General features: G+C 50.2%; 1 protein-coding gene across 3 annotated transcripts in view; it reads left to right on the top strand.

Moving 5' to 3' along the window:
- The window catches only part of DNAH17 (dynein axonemal heavy chain 17), a 12,633,448-nt gene that overhangs the window by 516,428 nt on the left and 12,103,233 nt on the right, over positions 1–13,787 (top strand). The window lies entirely within an intron of this gene.

The raw sequence follows: 13,787 nt of genomic DNA, 5'->3' as shown, positions 1-13,787 counted from the left end.
TCGGCGTCCAGGCCCACTAGAACCGCCGGTATACGAAACCGTTCCGCTTTTTCTATAAGATGTACCACCCGACGCGTGTTATCATGCGTCTGGCGCCCCTTGATGAAGCCAGACTGATCCGGATGGATCAGCGCCGGCATAAGGTCTTGGAGCCTACGCGCCAGGATCGCCGAGTATAGTTTGGCGTCCAGATTAAGAAGCGCTATCGGGCGAAAGGAGGCGCAGTGTGCCGGATCCTTCCCCGGCTTTGGCAACACCGTAATCATCGCCTCTGCCAGGGAGCCAGTGGAGGAACCAGAGGAGGCCACATCATTAAAAAGGGCGACCAAGAAATCACAAAGCTCGGAGGCGTAAGATTTATAAAACACAGCCGTGTAACCGTCCGGGCCAGGCGCCTTGTGAAGCTTCAAGTTCGTAATAGCCGCTAGCACCTCCTCCCTGGTAATCGGTGCCCCTAAGAGCTCATTCCATTCCTTAGACACCTGCGGAAGGGTTAGACGCCCCAGGTATGCCTTCTGGGCAGCCGTTCCTAGTTGTTCCCCCCTGTATAGGTCCGAGTAAAAGCGACCGAAGAGGGCCGCCTTCGTCTCGTCCCGATGCTGCAGTTGTCCAGCAGAGTCGCGAATCCCTCCAATGTACTCACGTTCCCGCCTGTCACGAAGCTGTCGGGCCAAGTGCCTCCCCACCTTATTACCACAAGAGTAGGACTGTCGGCCCAACCGCAGTAGGGTAAACTCCGCCCTGTTATTGTAATGGGCCCTCAGTTTCCCCCGTACCGCCGTGAGAGGCCGGAGGGTCACCCTCGAGGGGTTGAGTTTATGTACCTGCTCGAGAGAGGCCAGTTCAGCCTCCAGGGCCTCCCTCTCCCTGCGTCGCATCCTATTGAGTTGTGCGTTAAGGCCCAAACAAGTGCCCCTGATGGACGCCTTAAAGGCATCCCACGTGTTGGTTACCGAGGTATCCGACGGTGGGTTGAAGGCAAAGAACTCCCTAATGGCCACCCGCAGCGCCTTGTTAGAAGCCTCGTCTCGAAGCACCGAGGCCGGGAAATACCATTTCCGTTGCCCGGAGCCTGTCGACGACCAGCGCAGAATAAGTACCAGCATGCTGTGGTCCGAGACCGAGAGGGGCAGTATGGTGGAGTCAAGGACATCTCCTCTAAGAGCCTGGCTAAGAAATATATGGTCCAGTCGGGAATATGAGCGGTGCACATTAGAAAAAAACGTGTAATCCCTGGACGTTGGATGTAGAGATCGCCACCCATCAATCAACCCCATGTCCACCACTTTTTGCCGCGACACCTCTGAGAACACACCAGTATCCGCCCTGCGAGCGCCAGAGCAATCCAGCGCCCCGTCCCACACCAAATTACAGTCCCCCATGATAAACAACTGCCCTTCAACAAAATCACCCACTTTCTGCAGTAAACTTTGTAAAAACTTATTCTGGCCAGTATTAGGAGCATACAGCACAACAAAGGTACAGAGCCTCCCCTGAACTAATCCCCGCACCATCAACCAGCGACCCTCCCTGTCCGTGCGCACCGCCACAGGCTGGAAACGCAGCGAGGCATGGAAGAGGAGGGCCACCCCCCTGTGCTTTGTGGAAGCGGAGGATCTGTATATCATGGGATATGCCTTATGCTTAAGCCGCAGCTCATCCGTGCGGGTAAGGTGAGTTTCCTGCAGACCCACTATATCCAAGTGGTGGTCCGTTATGTATTTCCACACCTTATGCCTTTTCTGCGGAGAGTTCAGTCCCTTAACATTCCAGGTCCCTATGCTAACAGGCATCGGGAGACAAAAAACAAGAATCCTCTATACCTCGGGGGCAGGCCCTCCACCCCAGCCGGTAGATGCCCTGTTTACAACACATGGCAAGATCAAGCCCCCGCCAACCCTCCGCCCCACAGTCCCAACCTCGAGTCCCACGCCCATCCGCCTCGCATCCCCCACACCAACAGCACCTCTCAGTCTCCCAATCATCACCACACAGCACCATCCACAGCACAGCCGCGTCACCACCAACACCCCCCCTCGCCCCCAACCCCAACACCCCAAACAACCCCACCAAGACCCTCCCCCCCCCAGAAACCCCCCCACAAACCATCAGAAGTCCAAAAGAGTCCTCCATGGGACGGCAAGGAGACATCGGCCGATGTCCCCCACGAGTCTCGTATCTGGGCGTCTTCTCCCAAAGTACATAGGAACCCACGATACCTGTAGGGGTGCGCCCCTCCGGCGCCAGCCAGATCCCTCTTCAGAAATCACGCCGCCCCGGAACCAAGCTGAGAGGCAGATAGCGTGGCGGTGGCAACCGAGGCCACCGCGTCGACCCGTTCTTGCAAGCTGGTGGGCCTGTCAGGCACCCTCCTCCCCCCCTCCCCGCCCACCCTGTGCCAGGAGGGGGACCGCCGCCGGCCCCTTGCGGAGGGACTCCTGTCGCCAGGTGAAGCATCCGGTCTGTCGATCCCCAGTAGATCCATGGCCGCTTGAAGAGACCTGATCTGTTCAAGCCTGTTGTTCCAACGAAATATGATGCGGAACGGGTGGCCCCAGGAGTAAGCAACGCCGCGGTCCCGCAGGAAGGCAGTCACAGGCCTGAATTCACGCCGCTTCTGAAGAGTAGAAGCTGCCAAATCCTGATACAGCTGTGGGTGGTGTCCACGAAACTGGATAGACGTAGCCTCCCGGGCCTTCTTCAGAATGCGCTCTTTCAACTGAAAATCGTGGATGCAGACTAGAATGTCCGGCGGAGGGCCCCCCCCGCGCCTAGGAAGACCAACCCTATGGGCTCTGTCCATCTTGACATCCGTAAGTTCTTCGTCGCCCAAGATCTGCCGGAACAGCTCCAGGATATAGCCTCTCAAATCGCCGGACTCCCCGTCCCATGGTACCGACTTAATACGGATGTTGTTCCGCCTGGAGCGGTTCTCTAGATCCTCCGCGTGGGACTGCAGATCCAGATTCTGGTCCCTAAGACGCAGCACATCCTGTTGCAGCTGATGGACATCATTAGCCAGGGTAAGATCATGGTCCTCCAGGGTGGCTACCCTCTCGCCAACCCCATCCAGGTCTCTCCTCACCTCCCGAAGGTCCGACGCGAGCTGGGACCGCAGCTCTGAGATGTCATCTTTAATGGAAGCAAATAGCTCAGTCATAAATGCTTTTGTGACCGGCGCCTCACCGTCCCCGGACATGGAGGAGGAGCCCGCCCCAGGCGATGGCGGAAGATTGGAGCCCCTGGCCAGGCCATCCTTGTTAGGCTTCCCCCTCCTCTGGTTGTTCGCCATCACAAGGTCCGCCGTGTGCGTCCCCTCAAGTTGATCCCAAGTCGCCGTCGACCACAAATCACAGTGGCAATCGCCGGCCACGAGGGCCTCCCGGCGTCCTTCTTCGAGGTGTTAGGGCCGCTATATCCGGACCTCTCCACTGATCGGCCCGCCCTGTAGATCTTGCGACAGCCCCCCCCAGGTCACAGTTCAATGGTGTGCGTGCCCCCACAGACCAGAGAGCGCTTCACATGTCCGGGCCACCGCTCCCAGATTCAATGGTGCCCAGGTCACTGCAGGGCACAGGCCCTCCGAGCCGAGCCTCACGCAGGTCGTAGATCACAGCCAAGACTCCAGGCGTTACGCCTCCTCCTCCACTATAGGCCGCCGCCGTCCAGTGTGCCCCGCAAGCAAGCGTAGGCCGCACTCGGCCGCAATCTGCAGGCGACTCGCCCCGGGGGGGCCGCCCAACCCGCCCAATGCCGCTTCTTCACAGCTCCCGCCCAGCAGTCCGGCACAGCCGTCGCCCTTCGCGGGCCAGATCGCGGTCCCGAGCCCCCCGGCTGCCTCCAGGCGCTCACCTCAGTCCGCGCTGCAGGGCCCCCGCTCCGCCGATCTGCATACAGCCCCCAGCTCAGCCGCCGTGCCCCCAGTGCGGTACACGGGAAGGGGGCAGCGGAGCAACGCCGACCTCCGGAGGTCCCGTCGGCCACTGAGGCTAAGGAGGCGCCGCTCCAGGTATCGGGCCGACCTCCACCACCTCACGGCAACCGCTCAGCCTGCACTTCCTGTCGGCTTCCTTTCTACGCCAGTCCGGCGTCGGACAGGCCCTTCACCGCATCCGCACCAAGAGCGCGCTTCTCCTCGCGGGACGCTCCGAGGGGCCAACGCTGCCGCCAGTACTCAGCCGCTATGCTCCGGTGCCCTTAGGCTACAAAACCACCGGTCTAAGCACGGTCCCGGGGGTGCTATTCGGTGCGTTGTAGAATTCGGCGCCGGAGGGAACGCAGAGAGCGTCTTACTCCGTCGCCATCTTGGCCACGCCCCCTTGGCCTTTGTTTTTAAGCTATGTTGTAGAGCAGTGTGGCTGCTGTGCAGCATGTTGAAAAGTTATAATGAACAAGAATGGTCACATTATATTGTAGGCAAATGCATGCATCACTAGGTGAAATGACACAGGCGCCTTTTTTATTTTTATGATCCAAAAAGGAATGCAATAGCGTTCTCATTTGCTTAAAGGGGTTTCTGCCTTCTGGGGGGGTGGGGGGAGGTACACCAGTGAAGGTATTCAGGGGCAGAGCAGAGGAATGCGTGGGTGTCCCACTTTCTAACAATAACTCTCTCTAAACTGAGCACTTGGATGCCAGTGTTATCCAAGCACCTGGGCTTTAAGTGGGCTGGGTGTTAGTTCTAAATAGCAGGTGCTGAGATGGGTCTCTATCAGACTCTCCATTTTTGCCCTCACCATCATGGTAAAAAAATGAATCTGAACTCTGCATTGGTGCCACCCTTCACTGCCTTTGAGGTAACTTGAAAGAGAATCGTAATAGAACTTTCAAAGTCTCATCATTTCAGCACTGAAGCATTTCCAATGTTACAAACAAGAAAGCCATAGTTGTTGCTTCTTTATCTTATGCAATTAACAACCATTGACAAAGCCAATAGTCCTGCCTTGTTGTAGGTTTAATGTTACTTGCTGTATCATATATCTGTATGCAATGACAGAAGAGGCAAAATGCCAGTGAGGCAGCACACTATGCTAAGCACATATTTTTAGCTTAAGTTTTTAAGCCGTGCCCTTAATTACATTGACCATACCCCTTTGAGAGACCCCCCTCCTCCCGGTTTTTATTCATCGGACTTAAAGCCCTGCTAAGCACTGAAAATGCTCACTCAGTCGGACTATTAAAAAATAGTATGTCCACTTATCTACAGCTATCTGTAATGGATGCACTAGGTCAACAGCCTATCATTCCAGCAAATACCATGATACATCAGAAACTCCTGCCTAGGGCCAGCCAAAGTGCAGAAGACACCTCAAACTCAGGTCTCAGCACTCCGTGAATCAGAGAGACTAGCCCTCACAGAGCACATGTCCTAGCTCAATGAAAGACAGCAAACAAGATAGGCCACTTGGACCAGGCGATTCATTTATTATAATAATAGCGCAACTCTTCCAAGTAAGAGTCGTGCACGGCTACTCCATCTCCAAGGGTTGGCAGCCCACGCAGATGCTGTGGATAGCAGCCAGGCAAGCAGCATGCCTCACAGCCAAGAATGGAGGACAGAGAAGGGACTGCCCCAGAGACCCTCTGACCACACCAGGCCAGAACTATCAGACGGACACATGAGGCCCTTGGCAACGAAAGACTATACACCAGGGCACGCATCTAACAACATAAATGGGCAATGAATTGGCATAGCAAATGCAAAATGATGTCACAGGGGATGTCACGTGATAGGAAATAATGTAACCTCCTGTTAGATTTGGGGGTCTCTGGTTGGCACAGGTAGGTACTTGTGACAAGCAGGGACCCTCTCCTTTAGTCAGGACAAGGGGATTACACTCCTAAAATAACCCCTGCTCACCCTATAGGTTGCGTGGCGCGAGCAGTCAAGGCTTATTTCAGAGGCGTTGTAAGTTAAGCAGTTGTGACCACATACAATAACCCAGTGACAATACTACAAATGGACACCACACAGGTTTTATATAAAAAATAAGTAGACTTTATATAGAGTTACCACAAGACCATAAACGACAAAAATACACAGTACGATTACTTTAAAATGGTAAATTTAAGCTTAGTTCAGTTCAGTTTAGTTGCGACACTCTGCATCAATGTACCTTAAGTTGCGTTGCGCTTCCACGACAAGCAATGTCGCAGCGATGGGAAATGCGGCAAAAGTCAGGTGGAAAGAAATAAAGACGTGAAGATCTTCCAGATGCGGCGCGCTTCTCGGGGATGCGAGAAACTCTCGATTCGAAGCGTGGACTGCAGCTGCGACACCCTTACGATGCAATGGCAACAGCTCCAGCGGCAACGCTCTTCTCCACGATGCGTGAAGCTTCTTCTCGATGCGACAACTACAGCGGCGACATTCAAGATACGATAGCAGCAGCTCCGACGGCGACGCGCTTCTCGGGGATGCGAGGTGCTCTCGGTCGATACGGTGCAATGCGACAGTTCCAGCGACGACACCCTCCTTCTTCGGAGTTGCGACGGCAGGCACAGCGACGGCGACACGCTCCGACCTCGTTGCGAGATTCTTCTCCTGATGCGGCGCAGTGCAACAACCACAGCGGCGACACCCTCCTTCTTCGGAGTTACGACGGCAGCAGTAGCAACGGCGACATGCTTCCTTTTCGTTGCGGCACGCTTCTCTCAAATGCGGTGCAGTGCGACAGTTCCAGCGGCGACACCCTCCTATTTCCGGAGTTGCGACGGCAGGCACAGCGACGGCGACGCACTTCTTCTCGTTGAGTCTCGCTTCCTGCTCCTTGCGACATGAATTTCCTCAGAAGGCCCAAAACAGCAGCAGGCACTTCCAAAGAACTCTGGGGAGCTGGGGGGGGGTGAAGTCTGTTGTCCCTGAGACTTCAGCAGGAGGCAAGCTCTTTTCCAAGCCCTTGGAGATCCTTCACAAGTTGAAAGCAAAGTACACAAAGTTCCTTTCTCCTTCCTTTGACAGTAAGGCAATCACTGCAGGCCAATCCCCCAAGCAGCACATAGCTTGGAAATAGTCTCTACTCAGTTTCTTCAGGTTCCTCTCCTAGGTAAAGGTTTCTTCTTGTAGTCCAAAGTGATCTAATTTCAAGTGATCAGGGTCCCAATATTTATACCCAGAAATCCTTTGTTCTCTGAGGGGAGAGGGGCCTTTGCCCAGTCCAAACCAGTTCTGAAGCACTCTGTTTACCAGACTTCTCCTTTCCTTTCACAGTGCAGGGCATGCACATCAGACGCCCCACAGGAGGTGGAGCCAGTATTGTGGAAGGCAAGTACAATCCTGGAGCACTCTGTTTACAGGACTCCTTCTCTTCTTTCACTGGGCACGGCAGAGACATCAGCCGCTCCCAGGGGGTGGAGCCAGTATGGTGGAAGGCAGGCACAGACCTATTCAAGGTTCAGGTGAACTCCTCCCTCCCATCAAGATGCAGATCTCTCTATTGACCACTGGGTGACCCAGCCTGTCTCCTGGAAGTCCCCAGCCCTGTCACTCACAAAACCAGACATAGGAATACACAAACTAGAAGAGGCAGGTTTGAATGGTTAGACACGCAAATACCTACTTTCTAAGAGTGGTATTTGCAAACACAGAATATTAAAATAAACTTTACTAAAAGATGTATTTTATTATTCTGAGTTCGGGCATACTAAACTTGAATGTCTACCATGTTGTCTAAGACAGTTAGGATTATAAAATGTAATAACTCTAACAGCCCATTCTGGCCTATGGAGAACAGGTAGCCTTGCAATAGTGAAAAACGAAAATGGCTGTAATTCACTATTAGGACATGCCACACACATCAGGGTTTGTCCTACCTTATACTTACAATGCTTACAATGAACCCTGCCCTTGGGCCTGCCATAGGGGTGACTGATATGAAGAAAAGGGAAGGTTTAGGAACTGGGAAGTGGGTGCACTTGCACAGTCAGCATGACAGTACCAGACTGCACGCAGGCTCTGCAATGGCAGACCTTAGACACATTTTACAAGGCTGCTTCTGTGGGTGGCACAACCAGTGCTGCAGGCCCACCAGCAGCATTTGGATTACTGCCCTGGCACACTCAGTGCACTAGACCAGGGTCTGACAAGTAAACCAAATAGCCAAACATGGAACCACTGATTAGTACATCAATTTACAGTAGGGATCACTTGCACTGTGGCACTGAATAGCAGTGGCACAGTGCCCAAAGCATCTAAACACCAGCAAAAACACATGAGGCAACAGCAAAAATGGAAGGGAGACCCACGCCAATGGTGCCAGGTCTAACACCTCCATATCATACTCTTCAGGAACAAGCGTATTTTACAGGCAAAACAGAGATGGCAACTTTTTACATAACTCCTACAAAAATAAATGTGGGCATAAAAGTTCAGTATTGATACACATGTCATGTAGTTATGCATTGAATTATTTAGAGGCAGTTTTATCTAGCGCCAACAGGACCTATGGGGGAGAGAACGCTTCAGGAAACAGACGTTTTGTACAAATAGCAGACAGGAAATATAATAAACTTTCAAGAGGTAAAGTACAGGGTCATACGATAAATAGTATAGCGACTCCCATGCAATTGTACCCATGTCTACGAAAGGAAAACATTGAAGGCTTTAGAAAACTAAATCTAAAATAAATAAATAAATAAAACGCATGCAATTATAAACATTTTAACATTTGTTTAGTTGAAACATAGACGAAGTACAATCCTTCTGACCAATTACAAATAAAACAAGGAACGAATATAGTTTTGTGGCAAACTACCCATATTTTATTGTCATTTATAAAGCAAACATCAAGTTGATACCTTAAATAACACAAAGGCGATTAATTTCTTCACATTAAAAGATTGTAAACACTACACAAGCTTACAAATACTATTATTTTATCAGATGCAAAGCTACAATAAAAATGTCCTTGCTAAAATCCAACTGCTATTTCAACCTAGTTCCACAGGACATCAAATCTGAAAAACCATGGCTCTCTTCGTGTCAATGGTTTGTACCCAATGTTCATATTGTGCGAACTGAAGAGAAACTTTCAATTCAGTTTCTAAAGCATTCGGCTGGGCTAATAAAAGAAGCATGTTCTATTTGGATGGATCATGCAATTTGAGGGCAGCAGATAGGGGGCATTACGTGAGGGAGCGGCCACAAAAGAGGCCCTAGCTCACTGGTGACCTCTTAAAGGACACCCCATGTATACAGCCTCACCCCACCCACTTCTGAAGCCATGAGGCCATAAACAGAGGCGGACACACTGCCCAACCCCTCTAGCAGGGGATTAAGATGCTGCCCCCCCTAGTCTACCCTGAAGAGGACGTGGCCAGCTGCAGGTGTTGTTTGGGGTAGCCCATTGACTCCGTGGCACCGAATGACGTGTGTTTACACGACTGGGTTTCTTTAACTAGCTAAATGCATTTTGGGTTTTGTAGTTCATTTCACTTCACTGGAAACAATTGGACTAACTATCAAAGTACAACGTCGTATACATACAAAGAGATCTGGTTGTTTCTTCACGTCCAAACTATAAAGTGAGAGGAAGTAAGAGAGCCCGGGGGTAGCTTCTGACTGTCTTGGGGAATGTGGAAGAGGGTAGGGAGAGGGCGTGCTAAACATTTTAACTGATTATGGAAACACCGTACCTCACCTCGTCACCTGAACTTCTAACAGCACCACATATGCAGTGACAGCGCATGGCAGATTCACACCAAAGGAATCTCTCAGAATACCTCACACATCTCCACAAACAGGGTATGCGAAGTCTGTTTACCTGAATGGAAAAGAGATGCCCGATGTTCCACTGACCTTCAAGGCCACAAGTACTGCTTAGAAACATGATGCTAAAGCATGCCGTTAACAAAAATAATTTGCGCTTCTGTTAGGTGCAACGCCCAAAAAAGCCAGCCAGCATTACTATAAAACTGCAGCTTTGAAACACAAGTTAATTTCAAGCACACCAATACAAACTTGCACACGCAAACAGAACAAATAGGAGTCCACAGGTTAACGAGTGGGAGGGGTGGCGGGAGTGCGGCCGAGAGCACACACAGCATTTCCCTTGCGGGAGTGAGCAGGGGCACCATCTGTTTGAAAGTTAATTACAAACAGATGTCACCAAAGCTCGCTTCCGCAAGGGAATCGCCAAACGTGCAGGCGTTGCCATTGGAAGCAATGCAAAGCGTGCACATTTTTGGCAGAAAAAGCAAATAAATTCCTGAAGGTCTCCTCCTATGCAGCGCCTGAGCGCTGCGTAGACGAGACGTAAAAACTGGCAAGTGCCTTTAAGACAGCCATTAACCCCCGGATTCACATCATGCCTCAGGGGTGACAGTTAGGACAATTGTTCTTTCAGGCTCCTTCAGTCAGACCCTGGAGTTTTCAGCTCTGTCTAATTTTCACTTTTTGTCAATAATTTTCACTTTTATTAGTGTTTTTTTACCTTTCAATTGACGTTTTTCACCTTGTAGAGTGGGGTACTAACTTTTCTGACAGAAACTTGGTATTTTTCTGTCACAAAATGCCTTCTCTTTTTTACCCTTGTCCCTCCTGAGGCAAGAAGAAGGCAAGACTGACACACACTCTGGATGTATACTCTGCCTTCCTGAGTCTCACTCCTCTGACGCTTGCCAACACTGCAAAAAGCTGTCTAGGCATACTCTCAAGGAGAGGGAGAGAATTAATCTCTATGGCCTCTCCGATAAGCAGAAATCCACCTCCAGAGGAAGATCTCCTGTGATGCAGAAGAAGAGGAGGTCCAGATCGATGTCGAAAAGTAAGATCACGATCTGTTCCCCATCAGCGTCGAATAGACCTCCAGCGGCAAAGACAAGAGTAGCTTCGCCGTCGAGACCTCCACTGTCCATGGTACTGGCATAAAAGAGCAGACCATTGGATCAACCTCATCCGTTGAAGTCAACTCGGTGGCGTTCAACATCGAAGCAGACTCCGTCAGCGGTGCAGTAACATTCTATGTTGAAGCACAAGACTCCGTCATCAGCACAGAAACATTTGATGTCGAAGCACAGGACTGTCGAAGCCTTCGCATAGACGGTCGACGTTGAGGCTGTTGAAATGTCACGTGCGGGATGCTTCCCACAGCTTGCATAGTCTGGTGTTTCATAGAGAAAGGCGCTGATAAGTATAAGTAGAACATATACAGATAAAATGATACAAACTTGTACTTAATTGCTAAAAGTAAATTTACTGCAATATGTGTTATAAAATGATAAAATGTGCAAATTCACTGTTATACACAAAGGGACTTGAATATCTCATGTGTCGTTTTGAATTGTTCAAGGTTACATGAAATGTGTTTTTATGTGGGCACTGTTAATGTTGTAACTTTTTAATATGTATATATATATGTTGTCTTGTGTGGCACTTATAGTATTATTTGTGTATGTTTTTTTAAACTCACAGCCCTGAAGAAGTTCTGGTAACAGAACGAAACGCGTTGGCTGATGTCTTGTCTCTAAATGGATCATTAAAAGAACATTGAATTTTGTACATCACGACTCAGCGTCTATATAAGAGGACATTTGAAAGACGTATTAATCTCCCATGATTGGAGGAAGTTTACCCTTGTAGCGGTGCTTTTCCATTTAGGACTAAGGTCGACGTTGAGGCGCTTCCCTCCGTTGACGTCAACCAGGCGACGCTCGACTTCGAGGCTCAGAAACACACCAGAGTGATGTCGGTCAACTTCCAGTGGGCATTCGCCTTCGGCAATGCATCGCCCGACGTCGAGACATCTGTCTCTGTCAGCATCTGTTCACTTGACGTCCAAGGCTATAACACAGCAGGTGCACCACTCTCCATCAGTTTCTTCTCTCCCGACGTCGAGAGTTCAATCGCCTTTTGTGACCCAAGAGCCACCAACTCCACGTTTGAAATCAAGGCACTCGCTACAGTCGACCCATCATTCTGACCGATCAAGGTCAAGACACACAGCCTCATCAACCTCGAGGTTATCCAGTCAATGTCGAGCAGCTCAGCTTCATATCCTGAGCTTCCCCGTCCACAGGAGACAGAGGCCCCTATACTAGAGGAGACAAGGAGGCAAAAATCACCCTCTGTACAGCTCTCTCCTAGGTGGTTGTTACCACTGTATCACTAGCAAAAATCCACAATGAAGCGGGTACAGGATACGCAGGCCTACTCCAGCCGCTGGCTTGTCTGGTTCAGGCAGTAGATCTCTCGCCTACCACTCCCTCAAGGGGTCGAGATCAGGCTCGTACAGTGACAACTTCCTCAAGAAGGAGGCCTACATCTCGGGGGCTGTAGTGACCGGATAATTTGTTCTATTTGAGTGGTGGTGACTGTGGTCTACTACCATCTTTGTATAGTGGATAGATCCCTATTCTTAGCCTATCCTTAGAGTTTGCCTATCGACTTTGACATAATTCTGTGCCCCTTTCATCGTCTTCGGGCCTGAAGGCTTATATTAGGAGGTAGATTCTTTCTTTCTGACCTTATATTACCTATTGGTAGGGCTTGCCTATGTACTTTGACAGAGCTGTGCGTCTCTTTCATCTTTTTCGGGCCTACAAGGCCCAAACGAGAGAGTCTCGATTTTCCTTTCTGCCTCGGCTGCACGAGGCGCTTGTAGGTCAAGAGTGATATTTTAGTTATGAGCTGTTGTTCGCTGGAGAGGAACCGGTCAGAGTCGGCCCTTATCGGAGGAATGTGGACGGAGCTCGGGCTCTTAGACGAAACAACAGGTGGCCACTGTGGGAGCGTCGAGAGCCCGGGGCCTGGTACAGTGGTCTGGTGGGCGGCAGGTTACTGTCTGGAAATTTCCACGAACGAAGAGCTCTCTATATTATCGAAATGCAGTAAGGCAGAGCAGTCAGTAGTCAGTTGGCAGTCGGCAGACGCAGACGATCCTTTGGAGAGACCGAAACTACATCATGAATTGGTCTGTTAGAGCAGTTAGAGTTAGCTTGTGACCAGTATTGGAATAATCAGAGTGAAGAAGTTAGTTGAACGGATGGTTCTCAGAATAGTGGAAACTATATCATTAGATTGAAGCTTGGAAGTGAAGACAGTTCGTGGGAGAGGAGAAGTCAGTGCAGATTGGCCGGTGCAGAGCTGAGAGACAGAGACGAAGACCAGAGAAGGGTTCCAGTGCTTTGGAGGGGTGACGGAGGTGAAGGAGCATAGCGGTGCAGACGTGTATCCGTGGGTGCAGAGCAGAGTCTGAGATGAGCCAAGGCACAGAAGAGAGAGGGACCTAGATGACAGCCAGAACCGGACTACGTAATTATAAGGTGAAATCTGTCCTGCTATTATAGTGCGCAAATATCCTAACTCTTTCCTTTACTTTTCAGGCTATGTTTAGGCTGCTAGGTGTTACTATGACTTTATAATGCAATGTTTATTTTTATTGTTTAATAAAGGCACCCCAGTTCTTAATGAATATATCTGAGTATTATTTCCATGATGAAGCTAACCTTTCTTTTTAGTCAGGTACTATCGTAAGGACGGATGGGCTATTCCCTTCCTACAGGTAACTGGTGACGGAGAGTAATGTGAGTTTCATATTGGGAAATAATTCTTGAATGTAATAATTTGACAGTTCTTGTGTGAGAGGATCGGATCTCCTATCCATTACACGAGGGATAATAATAATTCATATGAGATAGAAGATATTTCTAGTAGATATTAGGTACTTAGGAAATTCCCAATAGAGAGCAGGAGGTATTAATAGGACAGTGGGAACACTACACAGGGAAATCGCTCAGGATAGGGCGTTATATGTTGGAGCTGCTCCCCGAGGAGAGAGGGGGTGGAGTAG

This window comes from Lissotriton helveticus, chromosome 7, assembly GCF_964261635.1.
Source record: "Lissotriton helveticus chromosome 7, aLisHel1.1, whole genome shotgun sequence".
NCBI classification, from domain to species: domain Eukaryota; kingdom Metazoa; phylum Chordata; class Amphibia; order Caudata; family Salamandridae; genus Lissotriton; species Lissotriton helveticus.
Note: the sequence above shows the minus strand (reverse complement) of the source record. Positions and strands in the feature narration are given on the sequence as shown.